We start from the raw sequence: 20494 nt of genomic DNA, 5'->3' as shown, positions 1-20494 counted from the left end.
AAAGCAAGAATTCACCTACAAAATTATGCTCAGTGCCTACCGCCCTTCAGCCATGTCTCCATTTATTCCAAAAACATACAATAAATAAATAAAATCTGTAGGCTAAAAAAGGTTTAATCTGAGAACAAAACAGAAGCTTGACTAAAAATCTCTTTGGAAAAAAAAAACAGGAAAGAAAATTAAAACGAAATAAAGTATATTAATTTGCAAGACACCTGCATAGAATTACCTCTAAATTTCCTACCTGTAGACTATTTCATCCTGTGTTATTTGTTTTTTATATACTTGGGGTAATTTACATCACTACTAATCAAAAGAGGGATTTTTTTGTTGTTTTTTTCAGTCACTTGTGCATTTTAAACTCTTTGTATTATAAGCCCTCCAGTGCAGATGTTGAGAGTATGCCATTTCATAGACTTCTCCCCAAGGAGCTTCAGCTACTTTAATGAGTGATTGCAAACTACCTATAGTGTCAGCCCTGGTGCTTATAGTCGGGGCATCAACACCAAATTGTAGTTATGCAACCAACAAAATGAAGAGCAGCAATGTGTTTCAAAGATAAGAATGAAACTTAGGCCATAAGGGGGCACATGCTTTTAAAACTGTCAGTTGATTACCGCGAATGGAGTGTCCCAAGATTGAGCCTGGACTTGGTACACCATTGTCCGACTGTGACCTTATGAGTCACCAGGTGCAGTCATCAGGGTCTGCCCTGACAAGGAAGGAGTGCAAATGAAGACTCTGAGGCTGAGTCTGCTCATTATAATTCAATGGATTTAGCTCAGGAGGACAATGAGTAATCTGCTCTGCTCTGGGCTTTGGGGATCCTTATTAGTTGTTGGGTGTAGTGTTAAAGTCTTCCCTGGACTGAAACCCTCAATTGTGCAAGGTGAGTAAATGGGGGCAAGAAAGGCATTTCACTTCTCTCCATGATATTTAAAAACCCACCCAGATAATGGACTTAAGGAGTGATGTAAACTTGCCTACAGAAAGAGCTGTACCAGTTTAACTAAGGTGTGGTTTAATAAACGATTGAGTTAATCCATTGCTGTGTGGAGGCTTTTTATGTCAGTTTAAACCAGATTTTATTTCGGTTTTAATTTAAGTTGATTGGGACCAGGTTGAAGTTAAATTAAATCAGAGCAAATTTGTGTATAGCCTTTGTCTGAGCTAACAGGACTGCCGACTAAGAGTTCATAAAAGCTGCTGGGTCAGAGGTAGCAAAATTATTAATAAAAGAAAATAAAATCTGCTTAAATGTGAAGGGAAGTTGCCATGCATGGACCAGTGCAAACTTGCTCTGATTGGGTAATTTTGGTGAGCCAATGCTGCTACACATATGTGACATTTCTTTTCTGCAAAACATTTGGTAGCAAACCATGACAGACAGTTTCACTATCACAACTGTCCTCAGCTCGACCCCACCAGTACACGCTGGTATATGGGGATTTACTAAAACATCCATTGGACCTTTCTCCTGATCCCGAAAGATGTTGTGATTGGGTCAGACAGGGAGAGGAAACCAGCTCACGCCAACAGTCATATAGCAGAGTCTTCAGCAGCTCCTGAGATGGGAGACTGAGGTTTCTTTCCGAGTATGTTAATTTCCACCAAACATCTTTCTCCTTGTCTTTCTTCTGCACCTTTCTGTGTTTCTTTCTGTCTAATAAGAGTCTGGCTTAGCCAGCCAGGGCAATTGTAACCTTGCAACAGACCGCTTCTTGCAGACTTTTATTACATTTTGTAATGTCTTACTTTATAATTGTGTTTCTCTAGAATCCATCTCTTCCTCAAGTATTAAACCACTGTCACCTCTAACATTGCAATCTCCCCCATGCAGCTCACCTTTCCTGCTGCTCTCAGCCTATTAGTCCCTTCCCAGATTCCTTTAGTAGCTTCCTTTCTTTTCCTCATTAAGTCCAAGCTTCTCTTCTCCAGACTATTCCAACCCACACCTATATATCTGCTCCCGTTTCCTCCCACCCAATCCCCTTTCCTGCGCATCAAGACATTTCCCTCTCCTTTTTTCAATCCCTCCTTCACACCCATTTCTTTCACTTAGTGTTCCAGTGCCGACACCCGTCCAATTGCCAACTGCTGCTTTTTTCCATCTCATCTCTTCTTATATTGTATTAATGGATATTTATATTTATTTATTTATTTTGTTTTTGTCTAAATTAGAGGGAAAACACTCAGGCCAGGGACTTGTCCTTTTAACACTTTATTAGTCATGTATACACACCCATGGCAGGCTATCAATATTTGTATTATTATCCATTAATATTATGGTAGTGCTCTAAGGTGCCACAAAGGATCAAAAGCCCCATCATGCTGGACCCTGCAAAAATACCTATAAAGAGACAATCCTTGTCCTAGAGACCCGACAAGTTAAAAGGTAAGACGACCCTAACAATAACGGAATAGAGTGACCACAAGCTGAAGTTAATGGTAAACAAAATTTTACTAAGATGTAATAGCCCTAAGCCCCTCAGTGTTTTCGTGAACTCAGCTCCTGATCTAGCGTATGGGAAAACGGAGCTAGTCCTAGTTGGGTAAACTGTGCTCCTTCAGTCCAGACTGGGGGACAGGTGTAGGAGGAGATGATGCTGGTTGGTTCTGATCTTTGCTGCTCCAGATGCTGAACTCGGCTTTGGATTCTTTCAGTTTCTGGCCCTTAGTAGTTACTCTTGGGAGAAACCTTGTTTAAAGACGGCATATTTGAATTTCTGCCCTCAGTGAGCACCTATTGTTATTGAAGTTCCCAAGACTAGTGATTCTGGGAAATTCCAGGTGTCAGGTCATGGCAACTCCTGCTTGTTTGCTAGTGATATTGAGAGTATCACAGCCCAATCAGTTATACAGAACACACATAATGTAATAAGGGATAGATTGGATCTTAAGTGAAAGTTCAGGACAGTTCTTATTTTATCTGAACCACTTTCTCCATACCTGTTTGATGCAAAGGCAGTTCTGATACTGAAGACATATTTTAGAACTTTCCTTTAAGAAGAATGCCAACATCCTTCCTTATTTATTTTGTTTATAGGCATTTCTATAGTGCTTATCTACACAGCATATGGATCTTACTTACATTATCTGCCATGGAAATCATGATCTTGTTGTGATGCTGACTTGTTCTTTAATTCTATACAGTTACATGAATATATTGGAATTTTATCATGTTAGCATATTATTTTATTGTAACTTGTTAATGTACCCACTCGAACATTAAATGATTCATAGAGCACTCAAAACTCTTTTGGTCAGGAAACAGCAGAATTAAAGACCAAGGTACTGATTATATGCTCAACACATCTATTCATGAGAATGCTTAAGGAGAGACAAATTCTTTACCTATAATGTTTGGTAAGTGCTTTTTGTTTCCTCCTGCCAGAGTTCTTCTTTGTGAAGCCAATTCCAGATTCCTACTGTTAAGTAAATTTAAAGTGCTGTCAATAAATTCTTAAAATAGTTCTGTTTTCTCGCTCTCATTGTCTGTATGGCTTCTTGATTTCAAACTTTCTTTCTCTCTTAAAATATAAGCTGCAGGCGATCAAGTCTCTCATCAAAATGGTGCATTAACTTCACCATTTTTTCCTAAACTTGTCCTGTGTGATAGAACCCAGCTTGCAGTCATTATTACACAATATTAACATAATGTCCCTTTTCCTTAGCAACTGTTATGGAGGCTGGACAATCCATAATAATACAGCTTGATAGAGAAGCACCATAAAATATAAATAAGCTTGTTACACTTCAGTGGTATGTAGAGTTTGCTACAATGGGCCCTCATGAATTTAGAATCTATATATGTGTTTTATTCGCAAATCAAAACATATTCATTTTAAAATGACCTGATGATGCTCATTCTCATTTATTCCTAAAATGCCACGGTATTGTTTACTCAGTTACACCAGTGTTTTGCTTCATGTCTGTTAGTGCATGTGTGTACATATATGTTTTTTTAAAAAAAAAACGTTTCGTATGCAAAACAGCACTTAAAATGAAATAAAGATGAAAGCAGGCTTGCAGTGGAATTCTGATTGTAAACCCAAGATATGAAACTGCTAGACTCCATAATCAGAGCAACTTTTAATAACACAGTTTGACCATTTTTCTTCATAAGAACTGGGTGCCATTCTGCCAGGGATCCACTGATACAAATAAACAAATTCCACAATCAATCTGTGATTATATATATATTGGACTCCCATCACCTTAGTATATGAATCGCTCAAAAATATTATTTATAAGAGAAACAATTGTTATTATCTCATTCTCTCTCATCCTGTAGGAGAAACAATCTGATTCCTTTATAGGATATGTTTCAGAGAATTGGAATCATAGGGTTAGAAGGAATCTCAGGAAGTCAGCTAATCCAACTCTCTGCTCAAAGGGGGACCAATCCCCAGACACATTTTTGCCCCAGATCCCTAAATGGCCCCCTCAAGGATTGAACTCACAACTCTGGGTTTAGCAGGTTAATGCTCAAACCACTGAGCTATCCCTCCCCTCTTTGTCTGTATTTGTGTGTAAACTCTGTTGCATATGGCTCTACCCCTTGAGTAAGCTCAAGGTCTCTATTAGCCACCAGCTGTAGAAAGACCCTTATGTTCTCTCTCCATCACAGATAGCCACCCGATGGCTCTCTACAAACAGATGGAGTCCCCACATCACTCCCCAGCCACCAATGATCACACAGTAGGGTTGTAGCAGGGTGCTGCTGCAGAAGCACCTAACCAGCCCCTGCTCAGCCAGCCTCAATCAGGGGAAATGGATTGGGGCTGGGGAGAAGGCTGGTGCCTGGCCCCAGAAACTGGCTGCACCTGTGGGCCTGCTCAGGAAGGAGCTATAAAGCCTGGCTGGCAGCCAGTGCAAGGGGGGAACGGCCAGGGAAGGGTTAGTATCCAGACAGAAGGGAGAAACCCTGTAAAGAGGAGAAAAGCCTGTAAAGTTGTATATAGTATTGCTGGTGGTGGGAACTATTCTGTGAATAAACCACGGGTGCTGCAAAGGAGAAGCCTGACGGAGCTTTATTAAAGGAGCCCAGAGCACCAGGGGGGCAGGCCAGGCAAGGACCCGGTTACAAGGGTCTTGTCCAAAATTCATCACCCCTAATTAGGGTTTTTGGTTCATTCTGCAGCTGTAGAAACACAGCACAAAGCCCGTAGACAGAACTGTGCCCTGAGTTCTCCACACACCCTAGCCGAAATAGCCTTTTAGGTTGGTTTACGACAAGGACTTCTCCATGCAGAGCATCCTCCCATTGTTTCTTCACAACCCAGCGAACTCTGCAACCCAAACTCACACTGTCAGTCACACTCCAACATGCCTACACGCATAGAATCATTAAAATTACATTCAACCATTGCTAATACCTCTGTTGAGCACCATACCGGATTCTTCAAATGCAGCCCTCACACTGGTTTTCAAGCAGATATAATTACATGGCTAATCTGAAGGCACTCACAAGCCATTTCTGAGTGAGAGGGACTCACGTGTCTTCTGAGTAAATACAGTCATTATCAAGCCAAATCAAATTTTCCCAGTCAAAATGACAAGAGATGCATCTAATGGAACTGTCAGCAATCAGGACTGGCAGCTGAGCCTGGGACCAGCTATCTCCACCTCCCTAGTGAGCAACAGAGGACCCACAGCTGAATCACAGCTGGCTTGCAGCAGAATCACCTGATTGGCCAGACCAGCCAGTTGGGTGGAAGAACCAGCCTGTGTGGTCTTAAGCTCAGCAGCAATATTAGGCAAACGGGTGCTCAACACGTAACATTGTACCTGCAATTGCTCATGTGCCTGTCTTGTTCCCAGCCCTGCTCCCCGATCGGTTCCAGACTTCAGGTTTGGCCCTTGGCTCTAACTCCTGGCTCCTGACTCCAGTTGTGACCTGTTGGACTGGCTGCCCACTGGTCTGACCACCCGTGTCTTGGTCTGGGATGGGAACCAGGTAACAGCCTTAACTATGGAGCCATGACCAAGGTTCCATAACATCGACCAATCTATTTATCTTTATTGAATACATATTTATTAAGGATGGGATTTTCAAAAGGGCCTACGGCAGTTAGGCACTCTACTCCCAAAAGGCACTCTCCCCCTGAATCTATTATGCCAAACAACTAGAATTTCCCTCTCCTCAACAACAGGTGAAGGTAAGAGTGAAAACCTCAACAGCCAAAGAGCTGGCCTCAAAGAGGGAACATTTGAGAGGCAAAGTCTCCCTGATGCTCAGGTGAATATCTGTCCTTCTCCTCTCAAATCATTTTTTGATTTGATTCAAGACAAACACCAGCTGCCTGGCTTGAAAGCTCTGTTTACTCACAGATGAAAAGTTAAATCACATGGGAAGGCTCCTTGAGGAGCCACCTAATGAGCATGTTTTCTGTTTCGATGCAGCACAGTACCAGATGACAGCAGTAACAAGAAACGTGTGCCTCACACATTTTCTTGCAAAGGCACATGGGAAGTTGATTTTAATAACTCTTCAGTGTGTGGTCACATCATGGCTAAATCTGATGAGCTCCAATTAGAACACATTAAACCAGCTCATCAACCATTAAGATACATCTAAACTGTATGAAGCACAGAAAGACAGATGGACTATGCTAAAGAGTGCCACTGCACTTTATTAACCTCTCTGACATCTCGTCAATGAGGCTTGATACTCACTAAGCGGTGACCTAGTTGGCATGACCTAGGCACATGGTAATTCTGAGTCACTTGTTCAATTATTTTTCTACTATTTATACCAGGGAGACATTAGTTCATTAATGCCACTGGGCCAAATTTATCCCTGGACTTCAGTGGAATTAAACGAGTGATGAATTTATGATTTTTATTATTGTGGTGCCTAGGAACCCCAAGAATAGAGCAGGACCCCACCGTGCTAGGCATTGTACAAACACAGTCCCTTTCCTGAAGAGCTTAGCCTCTTAACACTTTTTTTTAGGGGAAACTCTCTTTACTAGGAAGTGGTCTGCATTAGTAAGAAAGTCTATCCAAAACAAGCTTTTTCTTGTTACCTAAGTCACACCATAATTGCTGTAACTGAGGAAAGGTACAAACAAAATGTTTCCAGGAGGAGACCCCCAAAACAGAAAGGACTGCAGTATTTCTCCCACCGTAAGAGCCATATGACGGATTCTGAATGATAAATCAAAGATTCAGAAGGCATTAATATTGCATTAGCTAAATATGTACATCTCAATCATGAGCTAATCCTAAAGTCATTTCACAGAGACAGTGGGAAACATGTTCATTAACTCTGCTAAAAAGTTAGCTGACATTACAAGGCTTGTTGAAAGGTAGCTGACATTACAGTCCTTGTTAACTGTATATTATTTTCATTCATCAACTAAAAAAACTGTATTGAGATGACTAAAATAATTATTAGCCTTATAATCATTATGGCATAAAGAGGTACAAACAGATTTCTTGTTTCCTATAAGGTAAGCTACAACCAACCGCTATATTAACATGTTAAAAAATAACCTTGAAAAAGAAGGTTTGCTGCTCTTTTAACTGCAGGTCATTAATAAGTACAGGAGAACCTCAAAGATACGAACACCAAGTTATGGACTAATCGGTCAAATGGACATCATGTGACACTGGAAGTAACCAATCAGGCAGCAGCAGAGAGGAAAAGAAAGTAAATACTGTAATGTGCCTGTATTGCATCTTAAAGGTAGGCACACCTGAGCTGCCTGTCCCCTCCCCCACCCTCCAAGATGCTGGGGCTGCCAGCCCAAGGCAACTCCAGAGCCGGCAGAGCAGGACCAGGGCTGGGGTCTGTGCAGCTTTTACCTCTCCCCCTCCCCTTGCCAGGAGAGGGATATGCTGGTTTCCTCCCCATCGGAGGGACACGCTGTTTTCACACACACACACACACGCACACAGACACACACCACACCCCTACCTGCCAGCAGGGGGACAAACTTGCAAACTCATGGCGCTGAGTAGGGAGCTCAGCTGCTGCTGAAACCTGGCCAGGAGTGTCAGCTGCTGGATCTGGAGCCCAAACTGCGCTTTGTTCAGAGTTACAAACATTTCAGAGTTACCAACAACCACCATTCCCGAGGTGTCCGTAACTCTGAGGTTCCACTGTACAGCAGTTCTGCCCACAAACTGGGATCTGGATGCTCTCTACCATTAAAGTTCTAACCCAAAGGACAGCGTAGATTCCAGTTTAAAAAAAAAAATCTAGACTGGGCCTTAGACCTTCCTCATTGTTTCATATTTTAGCCACTGTTCCATTAGCAGATATCCATGATTCCTTCCTTGTTCCATGTCCAAGACAGCAAATGGCCTTCACTGAGTCTGAGACTAATGCAGTTGTATAAAGCAGTCAACAGGTGAGGATCATACAACCGACAGTCATAACTAAACCCAACCTAAACCAATGGTTAGCCCAAGAAACACTGGCCAATGGGTTACTCACAGATTTGTGACTGCCATGTACAGGCCGAAATGAACTGTTAATAAAGTTCTGTGTCAAGGTTAAATGCTTATGGGGCTTTGGTTGTATACAAAGAATAATACAAAGAAACAGCATCTGAAAATGTTCTCGCTCACTTTCAGTATAGATTGCAAAATCTCCCAAAATACCAAAAGAGCAGCCAGTTTTTCTCTGCATGAAGTTGGACCAGGAGGAGACATCTCCCTCCACAGATGGCTGAGTGAGTTCTGAGAAGAAAGGAATTAGCAGAGGACGGCAAAATGAAAGGAGGAACAGCAGTAGAGGGATGGGGACCGAAGTGAGGAATGAGTGACTTATTTACTCATCTCTCTCTCTCCTTTCTTTTCTCTACCCTCATCTCTTGTCTCCTTTCTTCTCCTGCACGCTGTGGTCTCCAAAGGCCCAAATCCTGCAGTCCTTGCTCCAGACTTACTCAGGCAAAACTGCCATTGATTTCAAAGAGAATTTTGCCAAAAGATGTCTTCAGTAAGGGCAGCAGGATGAGGCCTAGACCTTTTCACTAACACAAAAGTTTCTCTTAGCACCACTGCTGAATGTCTGCCACTCTGCAGAGTCCTTTCTCCACCTTTCTTCCCTGTCTCACTGAGAAGAAGACTGCTGCTTGTGATGCTAATTCAACAGACCAGTGGAACAGTGGCACAAGTAACTGGAGGGAATTCAGCACTTCAGTTCAACTGGCAAGAAGGAAGCAGAACACATGCCTGCTCACCACCGATCTCAGATACCTGCAGATGTGTTAGAATGATTTAATGCCAAATTCCTCTTTTCCCTATCGCCCTCCCTTCCCTACCTGCTGCTGCCGGGATGCCTGTCCGACATTGGACTGTATTGGCTATTGCATTTTTTAAAGCAGCACAGCTCCCAGGGAGTAGCCTCCTGTCCCAGGTGATGCTGATTCAGCGCAGCAGAAAGGAAGACTGCAATTCAGGAGTGTAGGGACTCTGATTAGAATATATTGTGCATGTGGGTTCTAAAAATAGTCAAGACGTGTGACAGTATCTCCTCTGACAGCACATAGCCCATTGACTCAACCTGCACCTCCAGACCTTGCCAAACAACGCTCACATCACTACTTTACTGGTCAGATTTCAGAAGAGTTCAGCATCCAACAGCTCCCATTTAACCCTGAAATAAATGTAGGGTACACAGCAACTTGCCTCCTAAACACTTCACAATCTACAGCATGGCAGGAACGCAGTCCCTTGTGGGAGGCTGACTGGAAGGAAACCACTAGAGCTACCCACCCATGTGAATACATAATACTTAACATAAGCCAGGCTTGCAAAATCAGGCCCTTAAACTCCTACCAACAGTGTTTGCATGTACATTCAAAGGGATCTTTAAATGAACAACAACAAAACGCCCTTAATTTTTCCAGTGTTGACAACATACGTCAACACCCATGTCACTGGACACCTCTACCAGTAGGTGTAGCCTGACATAACAGAAGCAAAGAAGCAAAATGCGGCTGATGATTAAAATGGTCGCTGTGACAGATGAAGCCTTTCCAGTAGCTAAGCTCTTCTTTGATCACATCAGAAGCCTCCCAAAGGAAGTGTTCACTAACATTCTAAGCCAGGAACCCTTTTAATGTCTCAAAAAGGGGTACAAGGAGGGCCATTTATGCTTCTCCATAAAATTACCACAGACCTGTACTATTCTTTTTAAAACAGATGTGCGCCATGGAAATCATTGGACCTGAAATTTCATCTCATGTATGATTTATGTGCCCTCTTCTCTGATTACACAAATATAAACATAACAGGCCTTTTTTGCCGCACTGAATCGGTTCAGAATTAATACCAGATGACAAAATGGACCAGGTACCAGGAGAGAGAAAGTTACGGTAAAAGCTCCTTTCCATTAATGGGGCCATTCATTCATGTGGCCACTATTCCACAAGGGAGCCAGACATAAATTATGTATTTGACATCTAGTTATAGACGATTATTTCTGACATAATGAAGTTATAATGGAAGGAGTTTGCACGTTGTTTGGTTATTAAGTGCCCATTTATTGTCCCTGCACCAGGTGCAATGGTGATAGGCCATACAAATCATCTGGAAAAAATGCCCAAATGGACTCCTTTACTGATGAAGTACCACACATGTTTATTAATTTAACAGCTCGACTTCTGCCTCCCCCATCTGCTCATTTAAAACAGTTATTTGCCCTATAAATATTCCAGAAGAAAGTTTGGCCAAAAAATTAGTCTGGGGGGCGGGGGATGTGATAGGGTTGTTTGAGAAGGGGCTCATGTTGTATGTAGAATGGCATTCTTCTTCCACAATGGATCAGTGAACAGATTTTTGTTTGTTTGTTTGTTTGTTTGGGTTTTTAATAGGACATTCACTTTAGATTAGTGCTGCTTGAGTGTATGCCATCATAAATGGTTCCAATCTCCAGCTGTTGCCAGTGTCAGGTGGGAGAATGAAAAGTTCCACCAATGATGTCACAGTGCACAGTTCGGTAAAGTGTAAAATGAAGCACTCCAGCAAAGAAAATCTCTGGGGTAGACGTCTATGTCTGTTTTAAGCCTAGCACATAATATTATAGCTCAAGGCAACTTATAACGAATAACATTTCTAGGGATCTTAAAATTAGGCCACATGCTGATCTCTGAGGGAGAACTCCCTTACAATGCAAAGATTAATTGGTGTAAATATATTTTAAAAATCTCTTTTTAAGCAGTAAGGACAATACGAAAATATGCTGATTAAAAGGAGTTAAAATCTCAAAGTGAAATGATGTTTTTCTTACTTCCATCAATATTTTCAAGTGTACACACTGGGTTACACCACTTTCCATCTGCAGGCTGGATTTAGCGTGCCTGCTTGAGAAATTCGGTTACCTCGTGCTTTCTGCTGGAGAGAACACTGTTATCTTATAAATAAACAGCAATGCCCTGCGGTGCCCCTCTCAAATGGAAACACATATTCGAAGGAAGTAAGTGCAACAGTTCAACAGTATTTAAAAAAAAAAGTGAAAGACACGCAACTAACAGTTTGTGACTATCGGTAGTTACAGGGTGTAGACTGGGCTGCATTCATTAAAACAAACCTAAACACTGCAGGCTTCCTGAAAAGCTTCCTGGAGATTTGTTTATACAAGTCCAAGTCCCTAATATTCACTTGCTATGCTTATTTTTTAAAATAAATAAAACATTCTGGTATGGGCCAAACTTAGCCCCGCCATCCACCTTACTGGTTTCAGTGTGGGCTTGTAGGGTGTCAACCAGGGCAGAATTTGGCTCATACAGCCAGATTTTCATAAAAGCTCAGGACTAGATTTTCAAGTGCTCAGCATCCACACTTGGAGACAGATTTTTCACAAGAGTTCCCTTCCAATTTAGGCACTTACACGAGGGTCAGAGTTTTCAAAAGGGCTAAGCACCCTGTGTACCACTTATGACCACATTTTCAGAAGAACTCAGCTCCCAACCTGCTAAGCTATTTTGAAGAGCTGGGTCTGATTGTGGGTGCTGAGCACTTTAAAAAACACTGGCCACAGCGACGAAGAGATAAGTTCAATAAAACAACCATCACCACCACCAGTAACAATAACAAACTACAGTAGAACCTTAGAGTTACCAACTGACCGGTCAACCGCACACCTCGCTGGGAACTGGAAGTACGCAATCAGGCAACAGCACAGTGTTAAATGTAAACTACTAAAATAACACAATGGAAAATTTAAACAAAATATTTACAAGGTAAGGAAACTGTTTCTGTGCTCATTTCACTTAAATTAAGATGGTTAAAAGCAGCATTTTTCTTCTGCATTGTAAAGTCTCAAAGCTGTATTAAGTCAACGTTCAGCTGTAAACTTTTGAAAAAACAACCACAGTGTTTTGATCAGAATTACGAACATTTCAGAGTTACAAACAACCTCCATTCTGGAGATGTTAGTAACTCTGAGGTTCTGCTGTATACACTAAAAGCTCTAACCAGTTCAGGAAGTACCTGAAAATTGACCATATGTAATTTCTGAAATGTGTCGAGCGGTATTTTCACTAATTCAAGCCTCAGTAATTGTTAAAAATATTTGGCTGAAGGGAACTTCGTTATAGAAGCAATGCCTATTATACACCATTAATCCATCTATGATAACATTATTGTGAATAACCACATAGCATTTAACGTATGCAATATTTGTTAGGTGTACGGATCATGCAGTGTTTGCCTGAAAGCCACAAGGGGTATTCCCATTGGAAAATGCTAAACAACTTTTGCTGGGTTTAGGTTTCTCATTGTCCCATTCAGCTATAAGGGAGCGAGTCAAGAGAGATCCTTGGAAGTGGGCTGAGCATCATGAAAGAGAAACCCTAGAAGCATCCAAGCTTGGGGAGAAGGCTTAGGCTTAGATTTTCTGGTGCTTCATTGAGAGCTCCTTTTGTGAATAAATCAGGCTTGTGTTACATCTGGTGTGGACTGTAGCTCACAATATTATAAGTTGGTACCTTAAAGGGTTATCAATAGTTGTAACATTGTGCCCCAACATGCATGTGCACTGTGATTGTCCAAGCTGTTTCGATGACAAACTCCCATTAATTTTGATGGGGACTGGAAAACCCTGTTGTTTATTATTGTGCACCATCCCTGGACTGATCTCAGGTCTTGAATGATAAATCACCCGCATCGTTAAGTGAATGTGTTACTGTGACATGGACCAAACTTCTGACCTGTTAAGATTTTCCCCATGATCTCACTATGCTCATACCAACTACAAAGCTGGCCTTCCTCACTGGAAGTGAAAGACTTCTCATCGAACAGCAAAGAGGAAAAAAATGTGCCTCATTCTGGGAGATAGAGAGAGATGGCAGAAATGGTCTGGCACTACATAGCAAGCTGGAATCAGCACGGGAATGGACAGTACTGACAAATGGATGCAGGGTCCCACTTTCTCACACAGCACATGGCCTTACTGTGGGCAAGACCTCGCTCTCCTCTTACAGATACCTGGGGGGTCTGACTTCCCCCCATCAGTTTGTCAGGCTTGCCACACCAATAAAGTCTCACTGAACTGAACTGAAAGATCATTGAGGAAACATCTGTGCTCTCAGCTCCCAAGAACCCACCTCACTGGATGAGTTTCTGTAAGCTGATTACATAGCTTAACAGGAACTGGTTAGTCCCCTACCTAACCTCTCCTCCCAGGAAAATAACATGGCTAAGAGGAGGCAGTCAGTAAGCTATGGCCATAACTAACTAAAGGGAGGCTGGAGGAAAGATAAAGGAAGGGCACCAAAGAGAAACAAAAGAAGAGCCTAAAGAACAAGGAGCATGCTCTCCCAAGGGGGCGGCTATTGTGGTGCAGCTCAATCATGGAAAATGAAAAAAAAAGTAGGAAACATGGTTGTGATCTGGCTGCCAACAATAAAGCCTGTGGGGTTCTAACCACAGGGCAATGGAATATGGAGTGGGGGCAGAGGAGACACCAGAGAGCGACAGGGGGAATGAATCTCTTAGCATCTTGTGACCAAAAGTGCATATGTCCAGGGTCATCATCTGCTATGAGGCAAGGCCCTTCGACCTTGGTTTGTCCCTCCCCTCATACTTTGCAGGTCGATAAGCTCCATTATGTCTTCCACTTTTAAAGAAACAGATTAAGGCTCAAAGAAGAGACCAAGGATCTGATTGGAGGTCTAAACTGGACAGCTGCCTGGAGAAATCTTCATAGAAAGGGGGGGATGCCCCCTCTATTTAACTTACCTATTATTCATTTGTAAAACCAGGGCTCTTAAATAAGTTTGACTTGTATATTACTATGTCTTGAAACAATTTCAGTTCAACTTTAACAATCCCCCTGAGCCACACATTTCCCCACAAGCTCCACCTGAAGGAAAATTTTGCAGAACAGTATCTCAGCAACGTAGGTTATTGCCTTTGTCTGCCTAGGTTTAAAGCCAGGGATATATTTTATGCGTAAAATAATTCCACGTATAGAGCAAAATCTGCTTCTATAAAACTTTATAAATAGCTTTAGTATGTGGATTCAGTGAGTTTAATTCAGTTCGTTCATTGTATTTTAGTGCCTGGAGTAATTATAGTCCAAACACTACATTTCAGTTATTGCTATATACGTTAATTCTATAAAACTTCCTTTGAAGCCAGGACATTAGAGTCCCACTTATCTTTGAACTTCTTTACTATCGTCAGAAACAAGCAAACCATTTTTGTAATGTAGGTTATAATCCCTAGTTTATGAGATCACAACCTGGGGATCCAGAACAGGTTTGATGTCACAAATTAGTGATTAACATTTAATGCTTAGAACGAAGGAACTGTCTGAGCGAATAAAAGAGGCTTCTTAAATATGAAAGGCTAATAGCTATCTATCGAGGACAGGAACTAAAACTCGAAAGAGTAAATAGAGTTTCCCTTATCTTTATGCATGAGCCCTCAGTCCAGACAGTTAACAAGTTCAGGACCATGGATAAAGAATAAGACAAGGCCATAGTTGTTGGAACACTACATCCGAAGCAATAGAGCAATGCACTTATTTCCAGCAGTTCTAGGACTCAGCTATAGAGAAAACTGCCACAGCTACCTCTGGAATTAATTTGCATTTGAACAAATACAAACAATTACATAAAAATCACTGCAACATAGTCCTGTTTGTTTTACTAAAGGTAGATGTAAAAATAATGGTTATGGGTGCTTCATATATGAAACTAATTTAAAACCATCTTTTCTAATTAATGGGGGGTGGGGAAGGAGAAATAACTTGAAAAGTGAATGCTGATCTAGGACCTTATTTTTATGACATGATTTACAGTGCCATTACTATGTTTCTATATTGAGCGGTGGCTCGAGGTAATTACCTTGTAATGTATGGTGACACTAATGTGCTAGTAAACTACCAGAGTTTACACTCTATTCAGTAAAGTGAAGGGTTGGAAAAATGCATTGCATACATCAATAATATAGGTAAACGTCACCAGCGATACAATAAAATAAAAAAAAAGATAGTTACAAATAAATCTATCAGCTGAAAGTTGCAACTGAATATAATCACAGCAGCAACAGCATTCAAAACGTACAATTTATTTTTGCTTACATATGCAAAATCGGAAGGCTTTTATTTTTGTAGCCCAGCTTTCTTTAATATTAGCGTGATTAAAGTTAAAAGTGCAAGGTGGACAACAATGCTCTTTCTGCTGCAGTTAAATGCAATAGCAACCTGTGCCCAGTGGTTAATTAAGCGCTGAGGTAACATGAAGGTGAAATTAAGGCCGTCAAAACAGTAGCAGGAGGCAAAGGCAGCAGAGGCCAAAAGGAAGAACGGTGTCAAAGAAACATGGTGTGGTGGGAGCAGGAGGAAGAGGAGGAGAAGAGAGGGAAGCGATAGTGAAAATATCCAGCCCTTTTTTTCAGTAAGTCAGAGCAGTTCTCAGGAGATCAGATTAGATGACCACAGTGGTCCCTTCTGGCCTTAAAACTTACGATTCTATGAATCATCTCAAAGCCTAAGCTGCTGCTACCCATTACAGTAACTCCTCACTTAGCGTTGTAGTTATGTTCCTGAAAAATGTGACTTTAAGCAAAACAATGTTAAGCCAATCCAATTTCCCCATAAGAATTAATGTTAGGGTTCCAGGGAAATTTTTTCCCAGACAAAAAACTATATATTATATAGATATACACACAGTATATGTTTTAAACAAACAATTTAATACTGTTCACAGCTATGATGATTGTGAAGCTTGGTTGAGGTGGTGAAGTTAGAGGGTGGAAGAGGGAGGGATATTTCCCAGGGAATGCCTTACTGCTAAATGATGAACTAGCATTCGGCTGAGCCCTCAAGGGTTAACACATTGTTGTTAATGTAGCCTCTCACATAAAGCAGCATGAACATGAGGGATGGGAGACAGCATGGCAGACAGAGTTTGGGAGAGAGAGAGATGCACACTGCCCCTTTAAGGAAGCTGACCCACTCTTAAGTGCATTGTCTTCTTAAGTGGATCAGGAATTGAGACTGCAGCTGCTGCCCCAAGCTCTCTGTCTCTCTCCGTCCGTGTCCCCTCCCTGCTCTATATGGAGAAGGGGTAAGTGGGGTGCAGGAGCAGGGGGGAGGGGGACATCCTGACATTAGCCCCTCTTCTCCCACCCCCGCCGCCCCGCACAGCAAGCAGGAGTCTCGGGGAGCAGCTCCAAGGCAGAGGGCAGGAGCAGCACATGGCAGTGGGGGGAGGGACAGATGAATTGCCGGCAATTGGTAGCCTGCTGGGCGGCTGCAGCACAGGGTATTTAGGGGTGTGGGGAGCTGATGGGGGGCTGCTGGTCCACCCTGGTTCCAAGCCCCCACCAGCTTGCTGCAATGGGATGCTCTTCTTGCAAGCAGTGGACAAAGCAGGCAGCTGCCAAACCAAGTTAGAAGGGAGCATTGCACAACTTTAAACTAGCATGATCCCTAACTGATCAGCAACGTAACAATGAAACAACGTTAACCAGGACGATTTTAAGTGAGGATTTACTGTATTATGTTGTGGCCGAAGAAGCCCACTTCTGGTATGGAGCCAGCAAATGTTATTGTAATTGGCCTATGTTCTGTTCCACACCTAAATTTCCTGCGGTGATAAATGAAAAGATTTTATATTTTGTACCAGTTATTTTTTAAATAATGTGATTAAAATAAAAAAAAATTACAGGCTGTTTTAAAGGCAGAGCAAGTTTATCACGTGAGATTACACCCTGGTGGGCTATAGCAGAAGAGGTAAACTTGCACCCTATTTTGTACTTTGAGCCTAGTATTAACAGTGATTCAAATGATTACAACTACTGTGGTCTTGGGAATGTGTTGCTCGGTAGTGAACTTAAAAAAAGAAAGCACAGAAGACAGGAATATGACACAAGTGAAATATATGCTAATATAGAAAAGAAAAACAAAAGCAGTGCAATGTAGGCCTGGTTTGACATGAGTAACGGGACATGGGTAAGGCCTCGTTCCTTGGGAGACAGGACGAGAGAAGTAAATGGATCAGCAGGCTGGGAACTGCATGTCTGCACTAGTTCAGAGAAGGGGGAGCCCCCAGTGAACCATTGATAACAGTGGAGAAGATAAGCCTGGGATATAAGATTAGATAAAGAGTAAGTCAGACCTGGACAGTGCATGGGCAGAGCATGCTGCACAGGGATTGGTGCTACTAAGTGCCCAAGCCAACCCCAAAGCATGTGACACAATGTATCGTACATACAATGGGATGTGTAAATGTATACAAAGGAAGAGGTGTGCTGGGTAACTTTGGATATGTAGGATACCCAGTATCCGCCCCCTACGCTTGAGTCTGATCAACTCACCGTAGCTTTGCTCTCTGCCAAATAAAGGAACTTGAGTCATGAGACTGGAGCCAAACCGAGATCTTGGGGAACGGTGTGGAAGAGGTCTCGGGGAACCCCAACAATGGTGACTGTGGGAAGAACCACAGCCTCTTCTTGGTGGGGGGGGGGAAGAGCCTCATTCCCATCTGCCTAACTTCCTACAGTGTGCATCTCTCCTGGGTTTCTGAGCCCCCTCCCAATAACAGAATGATACAGGGGAGCCTCACGGACCCCTGCCCTGGACAGCACAACACAAGGGGCAATCATCCCCACTGAACCCCACCAGTGTTAATCACCTTTGCAATCAGAGTTACTGGGCAGTGCTATGAGAAGTAAATAATATACCACAGCTCTCTGAGCAAGTACTACTTGAAAACCTTTTTACTGGGGCTCAGGAGAGGCCATGACAGGGAGGCATGATGCCAGCAGCGTGCTGGGTGCGCACCACTTCCTGGTCTCACCAGTCTCTCCTGCTGATCTGACTCTTGTCAGCATGTGGATGTGCCATTCTGGACCTGGCCGAGGGACTGAGTTATGCCCTCCTGAAGGCAAATTGCAGAGGATTATTCTAGGGCCGGGGCTGCTGCATCAGTGGCTAAGCCCACGACAGCACCATCTTTGGCTACTGCTGACCCAGTCCCCCCCGCCCCCGATCTTCTGCAGCAAGCGATGGGGATGATTTAAGTGGAGCTATTCTATATAAGTTCTGAATCACCACAGCTAATATCAGAGAAAGTTATGAGAGGCTGGGTGTTTCGGTCACCCAGCCTGAGACATCATCTGCCTTGCTGGAGTCCTCTGTTAAAACAGGGCACATAGTGGACAACAAGATTTTGAGAGATCTTAAAAGTTACACCCACTGTTTGGAGGCAGTGGAGAAACACCTGAAGATCTAGACTATAAAGACAGTCTGGACTAAAGACAAACTCTGATTGGGAAGAGACTGAACCGGCGTTTAAAGCCTTATGGGATTTTGGATGATCAGCACCACCCGTTTTGGAAGCAGTCCACTTTCTTCCATGAGAAAGATCATTTTTGGCAAGAGATGGAGAACAGGCCACTGACCATCATGTCCCACCTGTTGGGAATGCAACTGCATTCTCCACGCAGTAAAAACAAAGAAACTGCTTTATAGTCAGACTCATTCAATTGTTCGTGATCTTTACTGCTGCACTGCATAAGCATGCACTCACATTCACAGTGAAAGACAGCAGAAGCCTTACATTTCGAGGGTGAAACCCTGGTCCCATTGATATGAATGGTAACATTTCCATGGATTTCAATGGGGCCAGCAGTGCACACAGAATATGCTGGAATTTAGGCTGCAAAGTTCCGGGGTTACTTTGGGGAGCAAGGGTATGTTTCAGTGCCTATGCACATGCTGAGACTTTCTCAATCTCCAAACACTGGGGGCAATGGATGGGTAAGGCAAAGGAAGCCTTTTAGAGTCAGATTCTGATATACTTACTCACACTGAGTAGCACTGATGGGACTACTCACACAGTAAGATACTAATCAGCTGGGGTACAGGTATCCAAATCTGCCCTATGACTTTACTGAGCTCCCACAGACACTGACGACAATAGGGCACCACATGGGCCCAGGGTCCACCCATGCTGCATTAGTTGCAGGATCACAGCCTTAGAGTGTGAGCTTTTGGAAGCAGGAACTGATTTGCCCTCATGTTTTTAAATCACCAAAAACACTGTTTAGCCCCAACAGATAAGAACAATCTGATCGGGGAAGAAGGAAGTCCTGATGTGATAGTAATCAACGAGCTGAGTCAGTGTAGAGACACAGCAACCGCCTGCCATTTGTGTCTTTCTGCTGAACCATCCCTTTGAATATCTAGCATGCCCCTCTGTGCTGATGGAGAGCACTGGCTGAGGCAATTTAGGAACGGGTCCCACCCACATGGTGTCACACGTTAGTGTACTCAACCTTGCACTTGCATGTTGCATTTTAAATACGGTGCACTCAGAGAAACACACGTCTGCATGTGAAATTGCACACGTTGTACAGTTATGTAACAGGAGGAGGACAGGAATTCACATACTGGATCAGACCCGAGGTCCATTGAGTGCCATGTCTTGTCTCAATTATACTGCAGTAGGTAGTTATGGAATAAGCTGCATATAAGGAAATTCATCTCCACAAAATTCTTAACTACTCAAATGTATTTAAAGGAGTTCCTAGACAATTTTCTAGATGGCAATTTTTGTGTCCTTAGTTTCTTCTTTTGTCTATAGATCATCATCATCACTCGCTTCCTGATGAAATGTTATTGCCTCACCCCAAATGTACCCCCCCTACTTTTAAAGTAAATATTCCTATGCATTCCCCTGGGTGAGCAAGAGATTTCTCCACATCCATCTTTGGTTTTAACTTATACATCTTACTATGATGCAGTCAAATACAGTTGACTTGGTATCTTAGAACTGTCATACCTGAACAGATACAGACTAAGTCAAAACAAGCACAGAAAAGATCTAAGAACTCTGTAAACAATCTGAATACATCTTTCAGGGGCAAATCTGCTTTCCCAAGCCAAGGCCAAAAACGTACTGTACTTTGCAGCAGTTGATGAGGTGGGGGGGAGAATTCTCCAAATCACCTCCCTTGAGTAGCTGCAGATCCATCAGCTCCCCCTGTTCCTCTACCACCTCTGCCCGTACCAGAGTGCAGAAAG

The 20494-nt window shown here is 42.6% G+C and overlaps 1 protein-coding gene across 13 annotated transcripts in view; it reads right to left on the bottom strand.

The window, feature by feature from the left end:
• Positions 1 to 20494, bottom strand: part of ADGRL3 (adhesion G protein-coupled receptor L3) — an 834374-nt gene that overhangs the window by 239636 nt on the left and 574244 nt on the right. The gene's annotated exons all lie outside the window — the stretch shown is intronic.

The sequence above is a fragment of the Mauremys mutica genome, chromosome 5, assembly GCF_020497125.1.
Source record: "Mauremys mutica isolate MM-2020 ecotype Southern chromosome 5, ASM2049712v1, whole genome shotgun sequence".
Taxonomy (NCBI): Eukaryota; Metazoa; Chordata; order Testudines; family Geoemydidae; genus Mauremys; species Mauremys mutica.
This window is presented reverse-complemented; position numbering and strand designations above follow the sequence as displayed.